At 43.0% G+C, this 24,616-nt stretch overlaps 1 long non-coding RNA gene across 1 annotated transcript; it reads left to right on the forward strand.

Annotated features, from left to right (window-relative positions):
• The first annotated feature begins 1,679 nt into the window (after nt 1-1,679).
• Nucleotides 1,680-8,527, forward strand: LOC146338877 (uncharacterized). Its single transcript, XR_014784658.1, has 3 exons — nt 1,680-1,777; nt 2,956-3,035; nt 6,795-8,527. It is a non-coding gene; the product is annotated as an uncharacterized LOC146338877 (long non-coding RNA).
• The last annotated feature ends 16,089 nt before the right edge of the window (nt 8,528-24,616 follow it).

Raw genomic sequence — 24,616 nt, forward strand, 5'->3', positions numbered from 1 at the left:
AATCTCCAACCTGGGTTGAAAGTCCTCATCTCTTACGTTCCCCAGGTGCTAAAGCACCAACAATAAAATTTGTAACTTCAAACCCCTTGTCTTGATTCATGTGGTGTATTTAACTAGGTAAATGTTGTGCTTCTATTTATTTATTTTTTTAATCTCCAAGAGATCTGCTCTCTGCCTAGCCATTTTGGGCTTAACATCTGCCGGCTTGCAGAACAAAAGAGAGAGAAAGGCATATCCCATGCTTCAGGTACAGCATGTTGCAAGGCGTACAGATGTGTTTTACATGCTCAGGAAGGCAATATGGTTTCTTTCTGAATCACTTTATGGGGTGATTTCAAATCACAAGTTTGTGTGCAGAATCACCATGCTCTTGGTCTCACCTGTGTTGCTGTTTGTTTGTTTGTTTGTTTTCCAGATGTAAAAGTGTCTGTCTTCTTAGTATGGCAATCTTGACAGTTTAATAAAGAAGGCAGTTTGACTGATAGAGTTGAACTTGGTTCTCAGAGACTTCCACTCAACTCCCATCTGGGGCATTTGTTTTTAGGCTCATATACACACAAGCATCGCTGACCGGTTCTCCATGCAGAAAGTTTATGAATTCCAAAATAACAGGTGGTAGCATTAACAAGAAAAAGTGCATACAAAAATAAATGTGAATGTTCAGATTTTTTTTTAATAGATTGATGTGGAAATTGGACTGGAATAGACTTAGAACTGAATGCATGCAAAAGTGGCATGGGTTGGAAATATGCCAATTCATCTATCCCTAGTTAGGAACTTAGGTTTACTCTTTCTTCATGCCATTTCATGTCTTTGCATGGCACAGGAAATAAGAATGATGTGAGCAAGGGCTTTCTTTCCAAGCAACAGAAAAACATAAGAATAGCCCTTCTGGATCAGACCAAACACCTATCCAGTACATTATCCTCCTTCCCACAGTGGCCAGCCAGATGCCTACAGGAAGCTTACAAAGCAGGACATGAAGGAAATAGCATCCTCATGCTTGTGTTCCCCTAGCAACCGGCATTAAGAAGCATGTTGTCTCTGATCCTGGAGGTAGCATATAGCCATGATGACTAGTAACATTGATAGTATTATCCTCCATGAATCTGTCTAATCCTCTTTTAAAGCCATCTAAGTTGGTGGCCATCACCCCATCTTGTGGCAGAAAGTTCCATAGTTTAAATGAAGATGCCAGCAACTATCTAGAGATTTTCAAGATATAAACATCTTTCCTTCTAAGGAGAAGAAATCAGTTAAAGTGGATAGAATTTAGGAGCAACTCAGATAATACAGTTTCAGATTTGGCAATAAGCAAACATAACACACCCACACACCAAGTTAAAAGTGAAATTCACAGAGCCACACTGATGAAGCCTTGGCCAGGGCTCAAGAAAGAAGATAATAAAAAACGAAATGTCAATGCACACAACACAAAGCCTCCTTTGTCAGTAGCTTAAGAAATTTTGCGGAGGGAGTCTTTCTTCAAAAACTTGAATCTGAAGATTCTGATAAGAAAATACATTTGTGGGTACTTTGTTTCTGATGTGAAATGGAAGCTTTGAGTTTCCACCCAGCTGCTATCAGTCTTCCAGAATAGGATACCGAAGTTCAACCATAATATTTCAAACAAAGGAGGGGAAAAGATATTTAGTAGACCAGGGAGCTGCTTTGTCATTACCTAAGAGAAGGAAATCACACCATTGGTTGGCTTCTTGTTGGACAGCATGCCTCCTGCAAACAATGAGGAGTCCTAGGAAAAGACTGACGAAGCCAGGTCAGTGGTTTAGCGGGGGGAAATTGCCCCGCTATTTTGCCAAATTATATTAAGAGAGTCAGCTTGAGTCATTATAGATGAAAACAAAATATATCCCATCTAGGATTTAAAGCAAGTTGTCCTTTTATATATAGCTGCAGGCAGGAAGCCATTGTGTGTTCTTCAGGGCTATTTTGGTATATTTAGCAATCAGGATCGCTGCATTTGAGTTAAAGTGTCAGATGCTAGTTTTTGTTTTGTTTTTTTAACCTGAACATATGAAACTGCCTTATACTACAATTGTCTGACTGGCAGTGGCTCTCCAGGATCTCAGGCAAAGCCTATGAAGCAGAGGTTGTATGGCCATCCATCAGTGATGCTGTAGCAGTGGATTCCCTTTGGAGGATCCCTCCAACCAGTGGATGATCCCTCCAACCAGTGGAGGCTGGTGACTTTGTTATCAGTGGGGTGGTGAATCCACTCCAGGTTTCAGTCAGAACCAGTCAGAATTCTAAAGGAGCTCCTTTAGAGTTCTGACTGGTTTTGCCTGAAATTCGGAGCAGATTTTCCATCCCATCGACATTGGAGCCACCAGCCTCCACTGCCTCAAACTCTGTGACTCTATTAATCCCTGCTACTTATCTTTTTATCTGGAGATGCCAGGGACTGCATCAATGCCCTTCTTTATTCAAAGCTCAACCACTAAGCTACAATGCTTTTCTGGGCAGCATAGACCCAGTGGGTACAATGCAGCATAGAGCAATCTACTGGCATTCTAAATTATCCTAGTTGAGGGCTAATCATACTTTACTTTCTGAACTCATTTCCAAATCACCTTTTCCACATATAGTAGAAAAAAGTGTGGCCATTTAGACATCCAGAGGCCATTCCTTGTTATAACCCAGGACTCTAGATGTCTCAAATACATCTACAAAGGCAGAGGGTCCCTTACAAAATTTGGATCAACAGGAACTCACCTCAGAGAACTTGCAGACACTAAGCTAGAGAAGCTACTCAGAAGTAAGTCCCACTGAGGCAAATAGGACTTACTTCCAGGTAAGTATGTCTATGATTGCAGAGTAACAGTTGCACATCTACTCGGAAGTAAGTCCCATTGAGTTCAATGGGACATACCCCTAGGTAAGGCTGTATGGGATTGAAATGTCAGTGAATTTAAGGGTCACCCTTTTAAATAACAGGTGCCTTTCTAGACTGCAAAGAGCAAGATGAGAGACACACATTATTTCACCTTCATTGTCTGTTGATGATGATCTTCAAGGTACAGTGAATTTACAAGCTTTGTGTTGGTTCAGAATCTTTCTTTATTGCAAATTCTAAATAAAGCCTTCCCTTGATTCCCAGAAATCTACAGTGAACCAAACTAGCAGCAAAGCAGGGAACCCAATAACGTGCTTTCAGATAAGAGGGAAATTAGAGCTTTTTCATGAACTAGAGCTGAATATTATGTCATCTGCATTGTTTAATTATAGCCCAAGAGACAAGGAAACTTTTTTTCTCAAACCCTACCCTCACAGCCTGTTTAATTGAGGGTTGCCTATGTCTTCTAGTGCACAGGGAGTAATGCATGTTTTACTCTTAACCCACAATACAGGCACCTCAAATAATACTCTCTGAATGAGACAGCATTTAACTTAGTTAATTCTCAATAAATGGAGCTTTAAAGGATTGGTCATGTGTATTGTACAGGCTGTTAAGAAAAAAAGAAGCTTTCTTTACTAACAACATAGTTTGGGCTGTCACAGTTGGTGTGTCTGTGTGTGTGTGTGTGTGTGTGTGTGTGTTTTAATCCACACTCCATCACACCAAGAAACATGACAAGGAAGTAGAACTCAAGATGAATTCATGCAGATGACGCATGGCCGGTCCTACCTCTAGGCAGGGTGAGGCAGTCACCTCAGCCAGCAGATGCTGGGAGGCAGCAGCAAGGTATTCAAGGAGAGAATGGTGTGCCTTGCAGCCAACTTTGCACCTGCTAAGTTAGCCTGCTGCCTTCACATTCAGTGGGGAATGTTGTCCCATCATTTGTGTTGAAGGCAGATTCATCTGCCAGTCCAGTCAGCTTTTCTACATGGAATGGGACAGGGCACCATCTTGTCCTTTGCCTCAGGCAGCAAATGTCTTGGGCTGGTCCTGAGATGAAGGGGTATGGAGCAATACAAATAGAAGCTATCGGGTTGTATCCTATTGCACCCATGCTCCACTGATCTATCCCGTTTCCGCTTGTTTCCAGGATTATTTTTAGAACCACGAAAACTTTACCGCATAAGCGGTTGCTCCTGCAAGTGCAACAGAACCAGCAGAGGTGGAGTGGACCTGTTGAATCCTGCCCTATGTGTTCCACCAATGCTCCCATTAAGTTCCATGGAACGAAGGAAACGGAGCACTATCTAAGACACAATCTGCTGAACAGACACAGGCCCCCTTCGAATGGCTTGCTAAAATGTTCATTGAATTGCCTCCTTCAGCTTCTAGCCTGCTGCATCCCTGCAGCTAACAATCAGTTAGCTGAATTAAACCCAGAGCCCACAATGCCACTTGCCATACTTGCCATGGCAAATGTCTCACTCCACTTTGGCAAGTATGAGGAGGTCCCGCCTTTTTGACTGACCTTGTCAATAGGGAAGGGGAAGTAGGGTATCATCCCCGCCAGTTTACTGGGCTTCTTAGCTGCTCCAGACACCCATAAGATCCTGGCCATCCTCTCAGACTTGGAACTGGAGAGTGGATGGGGATTGTCCCAGCAGTTCAGAGGTGCCTGGAAGGCCACGGAAATGCAACTTCAAGGCTGAACCCTCCCCAACTCCTTCCCCAGCTGCCACCTCAAGGGGAGGACTGGGGTGGTCTTCATCATACGGCACCCTCGGGATGTTCAAGTGCCTTGGAAGCAGATGGGAGTGGAGTGGGGAGGATTGTCTCTGACATCATACAGTTTCTTAGGCATTCTATGAGGTCAGGGACAAGATTTGCAGGAGGAATAGAGATTTTGGCTTGGCTATCAAGGTTAGCCAATATTTATGGACTCCTACTCAAATGAGTGATCAACATTAGCCCAGGAGCCTTTATAACAGAGAGACATACTATGGAAGGAAGTATGGAAGGAAGGCCCCTGCCAAAGGAAGTGAGGTGCATGGCCACTGAGAAGAAGGCCTTTTCTGCTGTGGCACCCCAGTTGTGGGATGAGCTTCCCAGAGAGGTTCGCCTGGTGTCTACATTGTGCTTGTTTCAGCACCAGGTGAAGCCCTTTTGTATTTTCCCAGGCATTTTAGTTTTTCAGTTTGTTTTTACCTGGTATTGCACTTTAAATTTTTGCACTGCTGCTCATGGAGATGTCAGAGAAATCTGGTTTGGGGTTTGAGCCCAGTGAGTTTTTGCCAGCTTGGCCCCAACTCAGGGACCCGTGAGCTTGTCTGACTCAGCACATATGGAGTCAGGCAAGCTCACTGTGTCCTGCTTATCTGCAAGCCACCATTTTGCATAAAATCAGACCATTTCGACCAATTTAGACCATTTACGCCTGCAATTTTGTGTAAATCACACTATTTATGGCCACTGTTTAGTGCAAAATGGCAATTTCCGTAAAAGGCTTACCCACAATTTTACACAAAATGGCAGCTCATGTACCAGCAGGATGCTGAGAGCTCTTGCTCGGTGCCCACGGAGCATCCAGCAGCTTGTCCTGTGTGTACGCCAACGTCGATCAAGCGGTGGGAGTCTGGTGTGTCACGCACAAGGCAAGCATGGGGGAGTTCACCCACCCCTAGCTGCTGCTACATAGAATAGTAGTAGGGTTGGAAGGGGCCTACAAGACCATCAAGTCCAACCCCTTCTCTTTGGTTATTTTTATTTTTCTATTGTAGTTTTAAACTTTGAAACTTTTATAGCGTATTTTATCATCTGTATTTTATTGTCTGGCATTTTATGGTTTTAATTCTTGTGAACTACCAAGAGAGCTTTAGCTATTGGGTGGTATAAAAGTTAGTGCTCTGCCAAAAATTTCTCCCACGTTTTTTTCAACCATTCTCATTTAGTTTGTTAAAAAAAGAAATTGCTTTCGAAAATAAATTCAAAGGAGGAGAAATTTCAGAGAAAATCTAATGGGTTGGGTTTGGGGTTCTTGTTCTTACCTTACATATGAGGTGGCCGAGGTGTGTGCATGAGTGTCCTGTCTGTCATTGTACAATAATCTCTGCAGCAGCCTGTAGCCTCCTCAGCTTCCCACACTTCAGTTAAAGCCATAGTGAGGAAGACATCATGATGAGGCAATTCCTCTCATGAAGCTTTTTCAGTTCAGGAAGTATAGGTGGCCTGGGAGACTGCACAGCAATGGAATGATGTGTGACAGAGAGAGAAAACAGACACAGCACCCTTGGCCACCTCTCAGTGATTAGTTAAGCTCAAAAATACCAACAAAAGGAATTAAAAATTCTGCCTCAGAAAAGTGGACACCTCAACATGGTTGATGTTGCTGCCACCTAGAGAAGCAGTGCAATGAACCAGGAACCCTTGGGGGGGGGGGAATGAAGCTGTGCTACAGCCCCTGTCGATAGTGAGCCCTATCTGTGAGAAACTGTAGGAGAATTTCTCCTCCCCTAGGAGAAATTTGGTGAAATTGTCCCTCCAGTTTCTCTGCCCACAAATAGGCTGGAGAATTTTGAGAGGCCCTTTGCGCACAGCTCTACTTATAACTGATTCTGGCAGTTGTTCGATCATTCTCTGGCTCTTCTCTTTCTCAATTCAGTGTCCATCCACAGTGCCTTAGATAGAGTTTATCCAGCAATCATCCATCATATGTTTTGTAACCGGCTTTATACCAGCACAGGGAAGGGAATTATGAGTTATGACCACCAGCGTCCCTAAGGGTCATTGCGTGACAGGCAGATGCATTGCAAGGCTGGCAACAACGCTCTGGGTGGTGTGTGTGTTTTAATCTCCTCAGTAAATTTCCAGACCAATTTGTAAAACAAAAAGACTATGACTTACAAATAATGACAGAAAACTGTTTTCATGATTTCCATAGATTGCAAGATAAGTAAAATGTCTCGCAGAGAAGAATGAGTATTGGCAACTTCATTGGAGCCACACAGCAAGAGGATAAATTGAAGCCATAAAGGACTTCAGCAAAGTTCAGTCATTGATCACTGGAAAAAGTCATTATGAAGAAAGTTACCAGAAAACCCACACCTGTCACCTTCCTTTTCCCTTGTCTAAACTCATCCCCACACCACTTTCTTTTCTTTTTGTTTTAAAGAAGCAATCTTACCCATTCATATTAAGCAACCTAGGGCACAATCCAATTGCAATGATCGGAGGCTTATGGTCATCCAACAAAGAGTGGGAAGAGCGGAGGAAATGGTCTTCACCTCCCTCTGCTTCTCCCGCTCTGCATTTTCACTAGATGGGCTTTTTTGCCCATCTAGCTGAGGTGCTTCAGAGGGGCAGGGAAGGAGGCTGGAGAGAGCCCAGGATAGCTTGTATCTTGGCCTCTCCAGTCTCCTCCCCTCCTTGCCCACCAAAATGCCCCTTTCCTCATCCTCCGAAGTCAAGTTCCTGACTTCGGAGAGCAGCTGGAGTGGTTCTTCCTGTGCTGGCTGTGAGGGGGTAGGGGAGGGGGGTGGAGCTCTATTCCCAACTCTGAGCTCGGAGTGCGATCTCTGACCTCGGAGCTGGGAATCCAAAGCATCCAAAGCAACAGACACTGTTGAAGGGCCACAGGACTGCTCCTCCCATGCATTACTATTGAGGGGTGATAATACAAGCAAGTTTGCAGATTTGGGATGACGTGGGCTGTGGCCTGCACTGCAAGGATGGCAGACAAATAAACAGGCTAACAGAACCCCTCCTGTGGTCTTTTTGTTAGCAGGGATGCATTTTCATGTTTTAGCCTCTGGAGGAAATGTGCATTTTTAACCAGTGGTTTGTTGTTGTTGTTTTTATTATTTATGTATTTTTCTATGACTAAATGTGTGTAAAATTCCAGAAAGTTAAAAAAAAAAAAAAAAAAACTAGTCCACAAATCCGTGGAATTCATGCAACTCGGGAAAAGCTGTTCCGCTGCAGAATCCACAGGCCGGATTCACAGAAATCCGAACTCATTTGATTCCATTGTGGATTTCTCCGACATCCCTAGTGTTGAACCTCTTACCCCAAAGGCTGAATCCCAAAAGGGGCAGGGCCAAAACACCGGGATATTTTATCTTAAAGCTCTCACTGCCAGTGACTAAGCTTTATGAGAGCCATTTCAACCTATGAGAATGGTTAGGGGGCTGCAGAAATGCCAGGTTCTGTACCCTTTGTCTAATCCAGCAGGGTTCATACACACTTCAGCTCTCCACATATGGAGAAATCCTGCTGTAGGCGAAATGCATGCACAGCTGTGTATTTCGGCACAATTTTCTGAATTACAGTCCCTGCAGCTTGCACATGTTTAGCACATGCTTAAATCAATCTGATAAGAAATTGATGCGACTCTTCAAAAGCACTTAGACATGGCTCAGTTACAGAGGGTGTATTTAAACTGTCACCATGCCTTTTACATGGTTAATGAAACCCTAAAGGTTATTTGCCAAAGGTCAGATGCAATAACCGGCCTGTCAATCATCCCATCATATTTAAACAAATAATATTGATTTAATCTGTAGGTGTGATGCTGTGTAATGTGTGGACATGTGGGGGTGTTTTGTTTTTAAACAGAAATGTAATTCCTAATACTTGCTTCAGTAAATAAACAAATACTGGCAATTTGATTCTATGAAGAATGGGGGTTTAAAATAGTTTGTTTTTTTAATGTACAACATTGCAAAAACACATTAAATAATAAATATCTCTTCCCAAACAGCTAAAGCTTGACCAACCAAAGTCCTACCATATTATATTGTCATTCCTCTGATATAATATTAAAGCAGCTCAATCAATATTTTCCATAATACTTTTCACAATAGTCTGTAAACTTTTGAAGCGCTTCCAATATTTAAGTATTGCATTCGGCCTTCTCTGTATGCTGGTTCAGGCACAATATTCCTGCCTTAATAAACCATAGTTTATTAAACCAGGATAAGCCAGGATGGTTTATTAAGCCAGGAACTAGTGTTGGGCCAACACATTCCCACCTCTCTCCTCCTCCCATTGCACACCAACTTCATCACTGCTGCCCTCATTAAATTAAACCACATTATTTCTATCTCTATCATCGCTATCTCTATCATTGCCATCTCTATCTCTATCTCTATCTCTATCTCGATCATCTCTGTCTCTGTTTCTGTCTCTATCATCAGTATTTCTATCATCGCTATCTCTATCTCTGTCATCACTACCTATACCTCTACGTCTACGTCTACGTCTACATCTACGTCTACGTCTACGTCTACGTCTATGTCTATGTCTGTCATTGCTATCTGTAACATCGCTACCTTTATCTCTATCATCACTATCTCTATCATCGCTATCACTCTCTCTGTCTCTATCATCACCATCTCTATTATAGCGATCTTTGTCATCTCTGTCTCTATCTCGATCATCTCTGTCTCTGTTTCTGTCTCTATCATCAGTATTTCTATCATCGCTATCTCTATCTCTGTCATCGCTATATCTCTCTATCACCACTATCTCTATCATCTCTATCTCTACCTCTGTCATCACTACCTCTACCTCTGTGTCTATGTCTATCTCTATCATTGCTATCTGTAACATCACTACCTTTATCTCTATCATCACTATCTCTATCATCACTATCTATCACTCTCTCTTTCTCTATCATCACCATCTCTATTATAGAGATCTTTGTCATCACTATCCCTCTCTCTATCATCGCTGTCTCAATCTCTATCATCACTCCCTATCACCACTATCACTAGCATCACTATCTCTATCATCACTACCTATCTCTACCTCTATCATCACTACCTCTATCATCACTATCTCTGGCATCGCTATCTCTGTCTCTATCATTGCTATATCTCTCTATCACTGCTCTCTCTATCATCTTTATCTCTATCTCTATCATCACTATCTCTACCTCTATCTCTACCTCTATGTCTATGTCTATGTCTATGTCTATGTCTGTCATTGCTATCTGTAACATCGCTACCTCTATCTCTATCATCACTATCTCTATCATCGCTATCTATCACTATCTATGTCTCTATAATCACCATCTCTATTAAAGCTATCTTTGTCATCACTATCCCTCTCTCTGTCATTGCTATCTCGATCTCTACCATCACTCCCTATCACCACTATCACTAGCATCGCTATCTCTATCATCACTACCTATCTCTACCTCTATCATCACTACCTCTATCATCGCTACCTCTATCATCACTATCTCTATCACCACTATCTCTGTCTCCAGCATCGCTATCTCTATCTATGCTTGATTAGCTGTCACAAATTGCTACCAGTATGCACCTGCTACCCAACAGACAGTTGGTGGAGTTCCTCCATAAAGTGCATGCAATTTAACTTTTATTGTACAATCTTTGTTTTTATGTTTGCTACTATAAATGCTGTAACACAATTTGCTAGACACTGCAGTCACTAAAATATGCTGTTTAAAAAAAAAAAAAGCAAGTGAATCTAACTTCCCAAGGGAGTCAGAGTGCTTGAGACTTTGAACCACATTTTCCTTACATACTTGCAATAAAAAAATGTATTGGGTTAGTTAGGAGGAGATGACAATCCACATTTGGACTGGGCTGGAAATAGGCTATGTTTGTTCATGATTTGAGAGGCGGGGCATTTATTTCTGGGCCAATATGACATGAGCAGAGGGAACTCACTTATCACTTGGTACAATGTACTGTAGCTGGTTAAGTACTTCTAAGTGCCAGTGTCAACATGCATGCAGCTGCTGCTGAAATGGGTAGTCCCATGTCTAGTCCCCACTTTCCACCTGCTGTGACATCTTAAAGTTCTGCATTTATCCACCACAACTCAACATCATTAGTTGCCAATGTGGCAGGAAAATTAAGAGTATTGAGATGTCACAACTGTGCATGTATGAACCCCCCAGCATCTGGTCCAGGAGGTGGGGTCCATCATAGGGAAATCCAGGCTGCTTCAGGCCCCATGGATTTCCCTGGAGTCTTATTGAATCCACTGGATTTCCCACAGGGTGGCTCTCCTGCATTCTAAATGGTGCCACCATCATTAGCCTATCGTTGTGAAATTATGGCCATAAATTGTGTAGTTTATGGCATTTGTGGCCATAAAGCACTTCCTTCTATTTATTTTTTATTTTTACTTATTAAATTTATTAATCACCCATCTGGCTGGTCACCCAGCCACTCTGGGTGATGTACAATAATAAAAACAGTTTAGAACAATAAATTCTACATTAAAAACACCATATTTCTAAAAATACGCTAACCCACCCCAAATGCCTGCCTGAACAACCATGTTTTTAATGCATGGCAGAAGCTCATTAAAGAGGGGGCATGGCAGAGTTCCCTAGGGAGGGAGTTCCACAGAGTGGGGGCCACCACAGAGAAGGCCCCCTCCCTTGTTCTCACCAGTCTAGGTGTTCTGGCTGATGGGACAGAAAGAAGGCCATCCAAGGCTGAGCTTGTTAAGCGGCCTGTCTGGTATTGCTGGAGGTGCCCCTTGAGATAGGCTGGGCTGGAACCATATAGGGTTTTTAAGGTCAAAGCCAACACCTTGAATTTGGCCCAGAAAACAACTGGTAACCAGTGCAACTCCTTCAGCACTGGAGTGATGTGATCATGCCAGCAGCTGCCTTTAAGCAGGCAAGCCACCACGTTCTGTACCAGCCACAGCTTCCAAACCATCTTCAAGGGTAACCCCACGTAGAGCACATTACAGTAGTCTAAACGAGAGGAGCCATTGTGGCATAAACCATTTATGCCACAATTTACATAGAAGGAGGTGCTTTACAGCTGCAAATTCCATAAACTACACAATTTAGAGCTATAATTTTCCCATGATAGCAGCTGCCATTAGCCTATTGCATCATTTAAAATGGAAGAGAGCTGCCCCACGGGAAATCCAGTGGACTTGGAAGTGAGGGGACCCAGTCTGCTGCAGAATCTGCAAGTCGCATTCTTGAGAATCCAGCCTTTTTTTTTGGTCCACAGCAAATTTCACTGCCATCCCTAGTCACAAGACATGGTTTAGTTCTCCTAGACCAGAGGTGTGGAATCTCAGCCAGGGGCCTGCCTGGCATCCCATTCTTGCCCTCCAGGATCCCCCCTATGGCCATGCCGCTTCCTCGATCCCACCCTCTTTACCCCAACCACCAATCCTGCTTAAAAGCAAATGGGTGTTCTCCCCTGCTCCACCCACCCTCAGTCTCTGTCCCACTGAAATCAATGGTACCTCTTCAAAGTTTGCCTGGAGCAGGCCCTGTGATAGCAAGGATACCAGTATAAGGCACTGCAGCCTTCTCCAAGCTGTTGGCTTGGGACTGAGGGAATAGGCACTGGCCCTGACATACCAGGTGCAGCACCTGAGGAGGAGGAGTTCCCAGAAGGACTCTCCCGGCCTTACTGTAAAACCTGCCAGTTGCTCTAAGTCGCTGCTGCTTAGTATCTTCTCTTGTTCTTAGCTGCAGAGTTGCTCTCCACTGTCCTGAACCTGAGCCTGCAGCCCCTGCAGTTATGAGTTATGTCCGGGGTTCTGAACTTGCTCTGCTCCAGAATGAGTTTAACTGCCATTCCTCTGTGCCACATGATGGCGAACCCCTTTGGAACCTGAGGGCGGGTTCCCAAGCAGTTTGTGATGAGGCACAGAGGTCTGCTTTTAAAAGGAAACAAAAAAAAGAGCTTAAAATTCCCCATAGCTAGCCGGAAATGGCTGTTTCAATCAATTAATCGATTGATCAGTTACAGGCTACTTACCTGTTCAATCAGTTAAAGGTTGCAGCTACTTAACAAGTAGTTGGAACAGAATTCTCAGCAAATCAACCAGAATACTGTCTATTGCCAACTTCTCAGTGGTCACTGCTGTTGAACAACACCTATACCCTTTTTCATGTCCTATTTATTTTCTTTTATGCATTTATTAACTAATCCTAAATGAAAATTCTAGGCAATGTAAAAAAGAGATAAAAACAGATTTTAAAAACCAGCTCTACCATATAATGGGCTCATAAACAATAAAAGCAAAAGCTAATGGGAGATGGATTAAAATGAAATACATAGGAACAACAACCTATAAAACCCTAACCTGCCCATAATATATCTTAGTTAGTTCATATATTAGTTCAGGAGATCTCACCCACCTGGTGAGTAGGGATGGGCGGCCCCCCATCTGGGTTCTCCGGGCACCCACCCAGCCCCTGCCCCCACTCACGTGCACCCATGCTTGAGCTTCCCACCTGGGTGGCCTCATCGAGCTCCGTGATCGCCATTTTTTGAAAAATAAAATGGCAATCCTGAAAATGCACACATTCGCATATATGCAAAATGGGGCTGCGAATGGCCTATGTAAACAAAATTACAGGCAAGCAAATGCCTGTAATCTTGCCTATATGGGCTATCCATGGCCCCATTTTGCATATATGCAAATATGCGCTTTTTCGTGATCACCATTTCCCCCCAAAAAATGGTGATTGCAGAGCTCAATGACAATGCCTGGGTGAGTGAGGGTGACTCAGTGAGTGGAAGCAGGGGGCAAGCAGGGGAGGGGCAGGGGCTCAGTGAGCATGGCTTGGGAGTGCAGGCAGGGGGGTTTCTGCTGGATTCTCAGATGGAATCATGCTCCCACACCATTCACAGGAGTGAGTATTCCATAATATGGAAGAAGCCCAGAACAAAAGCCAAGCAAAGTGCTCTGGGGAGAACATTCCAGAACATAGAGGAGAGCCTTCCAAATTTGTGTAATGTGTCACCTCAAACATGATTCATGCATCTTGTTTGTAACTGCTATTATTTTCTTACTTCGTTTAAAAAAAAAAAAGAACTGATCTTAATTCCTTTCAAGCTCCAAAGTCCTCTGATTTAGTGGAGAAAATTCCTGGCATGCTAATGAGCCAAAATGTGACAAAGCATCAATCAAAGAAGCTGATGGCTTCTGACCTCTTTCTAGGTTTGCTTTCATAACTTTCATATCTTTGAAGTTATGAAAGGAAGACAAGATATGACAGGTGCTGTGCTTGGAGAAACCACTTCGTCAATTTAATTCCAGCCACCTGTGAGTAACTCGACAGAACTACTTCAGGCAGCATATTTGAAAGTTTCCACTCCTGCAGCATCTCTAGGTAACATGGTTGGTACAGCACACGCTGCCTCTGCTCTTATCCTTCAGATGCTCGACGAGTGAGAGACTGTAGAAGCCACCGCATCAAAAACTGCTTGGAGATTTCTTTCATCTCAAGGCGAAAACTATTGGCGAATGTAGGCTGAGGGACAAAATTCATTCCAACCTTTGAAAGAGAAAAACTTGCTGAAAATATTTGGGAACGCAGATGCATAAGGACAGCTGTTAGCTTTCAGCTAACCTGTGCTGGTGTTTTTTGCTGGTATTCTCCACCTCAACCTCAGGAGCCAAGGAACTGCACATGTTGTTGCACAGTACAAAGGAGTACTGGATGGAACAGTCCTTCCATGTTGGATGATGGACTGCTTTGTTAAAAGAAACTAAGGAGGGGGTTCAAAAGTAGTTTGTGAAACAGCAGGTGTGGTGGGGGCAGGGGGAGTTGTTGTTCAACAGCAGAGGGAAAGCCAAAAATCCCACCGAAGTCATTCTAGGCATGCTGACCAAAAGGCTACCTGTGGCGCAGAGTAATGTAAATATATGCAACAGAGATTGAACTTTTATTACTAATATTATTTTTTAAGGGAAAGCACCTTTGGGAGGGGAGAATTTAGAGTGGGGAATTGGTTGGCTTATCCCTGTCCCTGCTGCTGTTTTTCTGTTCTGAATCACCAGAAGAAGGTTCTATCCACCAGTGCTTGAATTATAGGAAAGGCAGCAAGGGACTAGCTTCCCTACCTTTTCTGGTGGCTCTCTTCCAGTAGTGGGCTTTCAAAGGCTATAGGGCAGGATGGGCTTGCAGATTTCATTAAGCAGCAGGAGGCAAAGCCATGGGGGGGGGGCCTGTGGAGACTAGGAATGGCAGGTATAGTGCCCAGATTTGGGCAGAAAATGTAGGGATGAGTAATGAAAACACCCCCTGACTTACACATATCATAGCTCTCCATAGCCTCTGGAAAATAGTCATTAGGAATTTATGGATTGTATAAAATCCATGCTGTCTGTGTCTCATAGGTTTTCAGGTGCCTTTCATTCCATTCTTCACTCATTAATGGAAGCAGATTTTTTAAAAAATATTACAAATTTTGCAAATCCGCAAATCCCTCCCCCAAATTCTCAAATCCCCCCAAATGTGCATTGTCATGCTTTAGCCTATGGAGGGAAATGGACATTTTTGGCTGCTTTTTTATTTTACATATTTTTCTATTACTAAATTTGCACAAAATTTGGGAAAGTTAGAAAAATGGTCCTCAAGTCCACAGAATCTGCCTGACTGGGGAAAGGTCAGGCTGCTGCAGAATCCATGGGCTAGATTCATAAAAATCTGAACTCATTTGATGCCATTGTGGATTTCTCTGACATCCCTAACAGTCACTGAGAAAAGGTAAGGGGGCAATCTCACTCTCCACTCCTGTAATTTGAGCACTGGGCAGGTAGGAAACTATTTAGGCACCCATCGCCATTGATTCTCTTCTCTAAATTCCCCTCTCCCAATAATCTACCTTCCTTCCTTCCTTCCTTTCTTTCTTTCTCCTTCCCTCCCTCCCTCTCTCTTTATTTCTCTTTGCTGTTGTTTTTCTTTCTTTCTAAGGTCTTAGATCTCCATTACACACATTTGTGTGTAACATGTAATTAGCCCCCAAGTGATTTATTTACATGTCTTTATAGAGAGAGTTTCCCCTTTCATTAAAAAAAAAATCAACACATCCTAAGATTTTTGCCCAATGGAATATTTCGAACACCTAACTTCAAAAGTTTTAATTGTGTATACCACTTTGGGGGATTTCTTGGAAAAGCAGCCCGCCAATGATGTAAATAAAGTGAAAGTTTGTGTGTCCAGGGTTTTTGGGTGGTGGTGAGAAAAGCAACACCCTCACATATAACCCACGTGTTTCCCTCTGCTACACTAAGCTTGAGATAAAGTTTATTGTGTACAGTTTTTCATGGTATCTTCTCCTTCCTTTAATATAAGACCTCAGAAACCAAAGTTATTACCGCAGTGCCTGCCTGAGGCAGAGAAGAAAAATGGGCATCTCACACACTTTCATACAATGAACATTTTCAGACTCTGGATGTTGTTGTAAGGTAGAGATTTTGGAGTTTTGCACCCTTCTATATTGAGAGCAAAGGTGAACCTATGAAGAGCATCTGGTATTAACTGTACAGGGTGTCCTAGAACATCACCCATCAGCAGACCAGCTTATAGACCTGCATGTAAAGATGTCATTAAAAAAAGTACTCAAAACATTAAACATGCCTTAATATGGACAGTATTATAAAGGAACGTGGTGGCAGGAATGGACAGTGTAGAGGGAGAAGGCACAAGAAGGCAATGATAATGGGAGTGAAAGAGAAGAGGCAAAAGTTAGGCAGGACCAGGACACACTGGGCTGGCCCAAGACACTTTGCTGCCTGAAACAAGACGGCACCCACCCACCCCATTCCAGGTACAAAAGCCAACTGGACTTGCAGTTGAATCTTATTTCAATACAAGGAATGGGGAATCATCTTCCACTGCACCCAAAGGCAGCAGGTTATTTTAGGAGGTGCAGGCCATGCCATGTGACACTCAAGTCTCTCCTCCAACACTTCACTGCCATCTCCCAGTGTCTGCCACGTGAGGTGACTGCTTCACTCTGCCTAAAGGTAGGCCTGGCCTTGAGGACAGGCTTTATGATTCTGATGTGGCCCATGAATTTGTTTATGGTTTATTTGGAGAAGTTTTATGCCTCCATTATGACCTCAAAAAGGCTTCTTAATTGTATTTTTTCATATCAAAACCATAAAACCAGCACTAGATCACATCTCTGCCCTGCACCCAATCTGAGGAACAATGTTGGAAGACTTTTTGTGCCATGGGTGGCAGGTTGTCTTGCTAGTATGTTCTACAATAAAACCAGTCCCATCTAGGAAAATTCTTGTAAATAGAAGGTTGCAAAAACAGCCCCCAGGTAAAGAGTTCATCACCCTCCATCAGTGCTGCAATCAACTTTTCAGTGCCATTGGTTGATTTCCTTCCCCCTTCCAAAAAGCCCAACAAAATCCCTACAACTGTGCATACTTTGAGACAAAGTATGGAATTAAGCCTATGAAGGGAATGGAAGGGTTAGGGCCATTGGCATGGGTTTGGGTAAAAGGGCATTCTGAGGATGAGAAAGGTGGCAGGAACTGATGGGGGAGGGATCCAGAAATTCTTCTCAGTCCAGGATCAATATCTGAGCCAAAGAAGAATTTAAGGGCTCATCCTTTTGTTACAGAGGCAGGCTTCATGAACCCAGAAGTTCACTTCCAAGCCTGGAATGGGAGAGTTTCACCATTATCCACTAGAGACTGGTGGGTCCAATTTTGGTGGGGCTGTAAATCCATTCTGGGTTTCAGTCAGAACCATCCAGAACTCTGATGGAGCTATCCAAGATGACTCTTGGAAGACTCTATCCCCTAAATAGATCAGCACCTTAGATAGCTCCATTAAATTCCTGGCTGGTTCTGACTAAAGCCCAGAATGGATTGATAGCCCTGCCGAAATTGGAGCCACCAGCCCTCTTTGCCATCATCTGTAATCACATTTAATTTGGCCCTTCTAGTGTCTCCTGTGAAATGATTGCATGCTTCACATCTTGAGAAATTTCAGATGGGCGTATAAGAACACAAAACTAATGACTCATCTAAGCCTGGAGTCACCTATCTCTAAGTTCTTTCTAGGTCAGCTTAAACTAATGTCACACATGTCTAAAACAACAACAGCAACAAAAGTGGGAAACTACTGAAGTAACTTGGCAGAAGAAGATGTGGCTGTCATATCTCCAATGCACAATGAGAGAGAGAAATGAGAGTGGGGAGGGGAAAGATATTTATTAGCAACTTTCCATCTATTAGAAGCACCTTGAGTTGTCTTGGCACAGCACATTGCCATATGGAGTGAGGTGTGACCTGTGTTAATTTTGTACCTACCAAGAGAGTTCGTGCAATATCATCCTCTATGCTGGGATGGGAGTTATTGGCCCCATATGGCTGCAGGGATACATGGAAAATGCACCACTCTCTTCTTCTTTTTTGGAACTGATTATTCTCCACATCAAACTGAAAAGTCATTGGATGATTTTATTGCTAGTGACTGCTCCAAGGGCTGCTCTATATAAACAGCAGATCACATGATAAAATGGTTCCTAGACTAGCCCACTTTAGAACGTAGGTGGGGGAATCATGTCTGAACGCATCTTTATAGGGAAGGCAGGGGGTGGCGGGAAAGCTTGCATGTAGAAAAGCAGCCTGTTGGAAACAAAGCTACCGCTTAGCCTTCACACATGCATGGGTACATGCACAAACACTTACTAATTGATCTAGATCTATATGAGACAGCATTCAATTCTGTGATTCCCCCACCTATCGCTTGCAGTAGTAGAGTCCATGGACAGATTTATCATGGGGTAATGAGGTCCCAGGATGGAGAGCCCTCTGAAAGTGAGGTAGCAGAGATCATTGCTTTGTTTTTAATAATGATCCCATATCAACTTTCCATGCTTTGAGGTCATCTACTACAGAGTGTCCCAGAATGAAGCAAGGGGTGACTGGAGAGACAACCATCGTGGTTGTTGTTCTGAGCCTTTTTAGAATTTGCTCCCTGGGAGAGGCTCACCTGACACTTACATTCTTATCTTTTTTGGCACCAGGCAAATATCTTTTTATTCTCCCATGCCTTTAAATAGTTTCAATCCTGCTTGAATTAGTCATTTCATCGTTGCTTCCCCCCCCACACACACACACACACACTCCACCACCATTGGTTGTTTTTGATGAGGTTCTATTTTTATTGATATTTTTACATTTGTAAACTGCCTGGCAGACTTTATCACTGAAGAGGTGGTAAATAAGTTCCCAGTGCAAGTAGAAATAAACCCTAGAAGACAGGTAGATGATAGATAGATAGATAGATAGATAGATAGATAGATAGATAGATAGATAGATAGATATTCCAAATTAGTCCATCTTAAGAACATAAGAAGGGTCATGCTGGATCAGACCAAGGGTCTATCTAGTCCAGCATTCTATTCACAGTGTCCAACAGGCTGCCCATGGGAAACCCATAAGCAGAATGTGAGTACAACAGCACCCTACCACCCATGTTCCCCAGCAACTAGTGCACATAAACATACTGCCTCTGATACTAGTTCATATAGCCATTAGGACTTGTAGCCACTGATAGCCTGCTCCTCCATGAATTTGGCCAATCCCCTTTTAAAGCCATCTAAATTGGAATTCACTACCACATCCTGTGGTAGTGAATTCTGAAGTTGAACTATGCACTGTGTGAAGAAGTCCTTCCTCTTATCTGTACTGAATCTCCCACTAATCAGCTTCATGGGATGGCCCTGGGTTCTAGTATTGCAAGAGAGGGAGAAAAATTTCTCCACACCATGAATAATTTTGTACACCTCTATCATGTCTCCCCGCATTCACCTAGAAGAGGTATTCTCTCCAGCCCATGAAAGAAGGAGGGGGGATGCCTCTTCCAAGTTGATGCCTGCTGTGACACAGAGTCTTCATCTAAAAAGAAAATGTTTGATTTTTCTTCAAAGCTATTTTTTCACATACATATTGATGCAGATGGGCAGAACAATCCTGTGTGTAGGGGGGAGGAGAACCGTGACAGGGCATCCTTGACTTTCCTAACCCTGACTTGCTGAATCCAGAGAAGAAGCTGGGGTGTCTGTTTCCTTTCCCCTCTCATTGAATCCAGTGGGGAGGATATAACTATGCCATCTCCAGGGCTGATGTGGTATCAGGTACTTCTGCAGTGGAGGGGGGGTATCAGAGGAATGATGGAGCTTTGGATGCTGTGGATCCACATGCCGCCCAATGCCCAAGCATTAAAATATGTGTCAGAGGCGCTACTCTGTGGCCCACCAGCAAGAGCCATTAGGTATTAGTGATAGGGCTGTCTCAGTGGTGGCCCCACACTTTTGGAACTCCCTCCCCGGGGGTATAGAAATGGCTTAATCACTGCTGGCTTTAAAAAACAAACCAACCTGAAGACACATTTATTCCAGTTTGCATTAGATGCTTAAAAATCATTAGCTGCTGTGCATGTGTTTAGTTGTAATGTGTATGTTCATGTTTTTGTAATACTGTAAGCCACCTTGTGGTGGCAGGGCACCCTAAAAGGTAGGTTATCTATTTTTTAAAAAAACAACAACAAGCAAGTCTTTCTGCTGGCAGGGCAGGATTTCCACCACTTCCAAAGGCCCTTCAGCCACCCTTCTGGGCAACTTAGGATCGAATCCTTATCCACTAAAACTCACATAATTAATTCACTAACATTTCTTTGGTCAGGCGACAGCATAAGTAATGGCCAGTAGTAAATGTTGAGTACAGATACTCATCATGACAGTCACCATAGCCACGCCCCAAGGAGAGTAAAAAAAAAAAATGCAGGCAGCTGTGCTGATCCATATCAATAAATTAATTCTTAGAAGTTTCAATCTCTACCAGGATTATTTATTTATTTATTTATTTATTTATTTATTTATTACATTTCTATACTGCCCAATAGCCGAAGCTCTCTGGGTGGTTCACAAAATCAGGACCAGGTCTTTTTTAAAAGTTATTGGGTCTTAATTGCCCATAAGAACGTAAGAAGAGCCCTGCAGGATCAGACTAAGGGTCCATCTAGTCCAGCATTCTGTTCACACAGTGGCCAACCAGCTGTTGACCAGAATCCCACAAGCAGGACATGAGCGCAACAGGACCCTCTCCCCCATGATCCCCAGCAACTGGTGTACATGTGCTCACTGCCTCTGGTACTGGAGGTAGCACATAACCACCAAGACTAGTAGCCATTGATAGCTTTTCCTCCAGAAATGTGTCCAACCCCCTTTTAAAGCCATACAAATTGGTGGCCATCACTACATCCTGGGGTAGCGAATTCTATAGTTTAACTATGTGCTGTGTGAAGAAGTACTCTCATACAAGACCAGGGCTTCCCCAAATACTTTGCATTACAACAGGGACAGCTTACAACTACATGTTGTTGCTGAGGAAATTCATCCCCCCCAACCCCTGTCCCTGCCAGCTACTGTGAGGATTGCAGCTAAGCTCTGAGGGAACAGAGAATTTTGAGGGGTGTGGCAGATGACATCAGCATCCCTGCTAATCAAATAGTGCCAACGCTGCATTCCTGTGAGTCCTAGCTCCAATTCACCTTTGGTAATAGCCCATACATTCAACAGCTTCTGACATGGAAAAATAGCCCAGTTGTGGAATTCTCTGGGGGACAGTTTTAGCTGACTGAAGCCCAAATTAATATTTGTCTCAAATGTGTATCTTCAGATTTCGCCCTATCCATCCCACTGTAGTTCACAAGTGGCCCTGCAGAACTCAAGTGGCCCTGCAGTATATTATAAGATATTTTGAAGATGGGACATGATGCACTTGGGGAGGGATTGTATCAAGGTACCAGCATGTCATTCCCTACCTACAGAGTTCTAATCAATATCAAGTAATCACAGATCACTTCACATAGATCTCTATGTCAATGCCTTGACAGAGTAATGAGCTACAGACTCAGCCAATCCTTTTGGTCTTCACAGGAACCTGATTTCAAATACTGACCAAGATTATCGAGTCTCTGCGACTTCTCTGACATGTGGCGTACCCTTTCCTGTGCTCCAAAGGATTACTTATAAAAAGAGGAACATGAAACGGAGGACATCAGACAAGCAAAATATATCAACAATTGGTCAAAAGATAACTATATTCATTTTTTGTGTCAATGACTTCCAAGGAGACTAACTTGATATTGCTCATTCAAGCAATATCAATGCTTGACATTCATCTTTTGCATGTAGAATTTCATGGTATGACAAAAATAAATGGCATCATTCAAATGTCTGGCTGTACTCCTGGTGTCTTTCAATGGGACAAAGCAGATGCAATGTGGTGGCTTGACAAAGCAGGTGCAATGTGGCATGGGAGAACTCTTTGGGTCTTTGCTAACATCATAGATGATGTCATTGTCCTGAACCAGCATGGTAGTTGCAACCAACACACAGAGACAGCATCAGGATAGAGATCAGCCTTCCGCAGCCTGGTGCCCTCCAGATGTTTGGAACTTCAATTCCCATCAGCCCTAGGCTGCATGACCAATGCTGAGAAAGCTGGGAATTATAGGCCAAAACATCTGGACAGCACCAGGTTGGAAAATGCCATATAGATCAATTGTCTCCAGAATTTTCAGAGCTAGAGTCGACCTTTTTAAGTTCATCCAAGCAACTTTCTCTTTCGCCCTTTCCCTCCCCAACAGTCTCCTCTGTTTTTATTGTACACTTTCTCCCTCCCTCCCTCCTGACTTAAAATACAGGGGCAATAACACCACTAGTGCGACACCCCTTAGGTTTTCCATCCTAAAAGCCAATGTAAACCCCAAGAAAGTTTAAAAAACAAAAACAAATTAAATCCAATATTGGCAATTAAAATCTCATTAAAGGTTCAATGTGACTCTCCAAAAGTCATTCTTAAAGTTTCAGTTTGAAGACAGTTTCTGTGGCCAAGAGACAATCTAATGGTAGAGGAAATGGTGCAGGCAGGAAAAAAGCAGATCAGCAATAAATGCATAAAAACAAAATGAGACAGAACAAAACAACAACACAGCTGCACAAGCTGTGCATTACGAACGCCTCAGCCTCAAAGGCCTGATGAAATCAGAATGTCTTCATTAGTCTTCAAAAACAAAAAACAAAAAAAAAGACAGGGAGACAGGCAAACCTCTTTGGAGACAGCAAATTAATGGAGGATAAGGCTATTAATAGCTGCTAGCCATGATGGCTATAAATTACAGGGTTAGAGGCAGTGGGCTTCCCAAGGGCAGCTGGTTGGCCACTGTGTGAGCAGAATCCTGGACTAGATAAGCCTTTGGCATGATCCAGCAGGGCTCTTCTTATGTTCTCATTGCACAGTTCCAGGACCACTACAAGGGACGGGCAGATCTGTCAGTTTCACTTTCATCCACATCAGAATTTTTTTAAATCAAGTTCTTTTTTGCCCGAATATGAAGAAGTTTGTGAATTTAGGTAAATTCTTATAAAAATGAACTGAAATGAAATCCTCACCCATCTGCACTGGTCAAATTCAATCAGTATGCCTATTCCCAACATGGAGAAGGCCATGATGAGCCTGCCTGCCATATAGTTGTTCAAGCTGAGGAGTCTGTCAGAAGAAAGAGGCAGCAACCCTAATTAAGTACTAGCTTGGTTGAATATACAGGAATTCAAACCCAGATGGTTAAGAGCAAAGCACTCGAAGCTGTGGGCCAGGATGGACAAATTGGTCAGTTTCGCTTTCTCCCACATTCTTTTTCAAAAATGAATCTCAAGTGCTTTTTGTTCCAAATACAGAGAACTTTGAAAATGTTGGTAAAATTTCTCATTGAAACCAAACTTAAATGAAATCCTCACCCATTCCTAACCACTACTAAGAAGCCCTCCTTCTCACTCACTCACTCATTCATTCATTCCATTTCTATATTGCCCAGTAGCTGAAGCTCTCTAGTGGAAAACAACCCAGTGCCCATAATGGAAGGAACTCATACTGGGTTTCAGTTGCAAATTTTAGCACTTCAGGGAAAAACAGCATACAAGAGAAGATCCATTGGTGAATCACAACTCACCAGTTGAAGACCAATGGTATATGTCACAGCACAGACTGTAGCCTGCACTGTGAGAGGAAGGGAAGCAAACCAATTAAATTAGCCCCCTTTTGCTTTCCTCATGCTACCATCAAGTGAATGCCTTTTGGAGGGTGGGGGTTGACTGCTTCCACTAAAACAGCTCTTTATCTTACATAACTTGGTGTTTCCTATGGATCTATTTACTGACCCAGCCAATGCTCTGTACGGAGTAGAGTGGGAAGGCAATTGGTGAAAATCAAGGCATAGACCTAAGTTAAATAATCAACAAATGTAGGATTGTTGTTGTTGTTTTTATTAAAGGTTTGTGTGTGTGGGGGGGGGGGACAGCCAGCAATTAAACAGTTATTATAATACTAATTCTGGTGGAAAAATAGATTTTAAAACTGAGCAGTTAACCATAAGAGCAATTAGGCTATGAAAATAACATGGAAAAAAACCCAAACCACACATCTATCTGAGTGTTGTCTGTTTCCCTACTTAAGCCAAGTCCTAGCAATAAAGCAATATCTTTCCATTTACCCTAGCTCTTTGGCAATGCAGCTGACAGCCTTGGTGCTTTCAGCTCAAGTTCTTTTGGTGCTGGAATCTGGGTCCTCTGTAATACTCTCTGTCCTGGCTTCTTTCTGATTTGCAGCTTTTCAACTGACTGACTGACTGACTGACTGACTGCTAGCTTGACTGAAATACACTATTTCAACTTCCCCTCCCAACATCTTAACCAAGTAGAAGGGCAGCAGAGTTTTTCTGAGTTTCTGGTTCCCATAGTAATTTTATGTTTCTCTCTCCCCCACCCCCGGTTTTGGTTTTCTGGGATGACCCATCAGGCCATCATACCTTTTATGACCTTTTGAACCCCCCGGCAAGAACATCCTCAAAACTCCAAATAACCCTATATCTAAATAGAAGACAATCAGTTTATAACTAAGAACAAAAACAAAATGGCTGGTCAT

Source organism: Heloderma suspectum, chromosome 8, assembly GCF_057233095.1.
Source record: "Heloderma suspectum isolate Gila_16-S chromosome 8, 16-S_ref, whole genome shotgun sequence".
Taxonomy (NCBI): Eukaryota; Metazoa; Chordata; class Lepidosauria; order Squamata; family Helodermatidae; genus Heloderma; species Heloderma suspectum.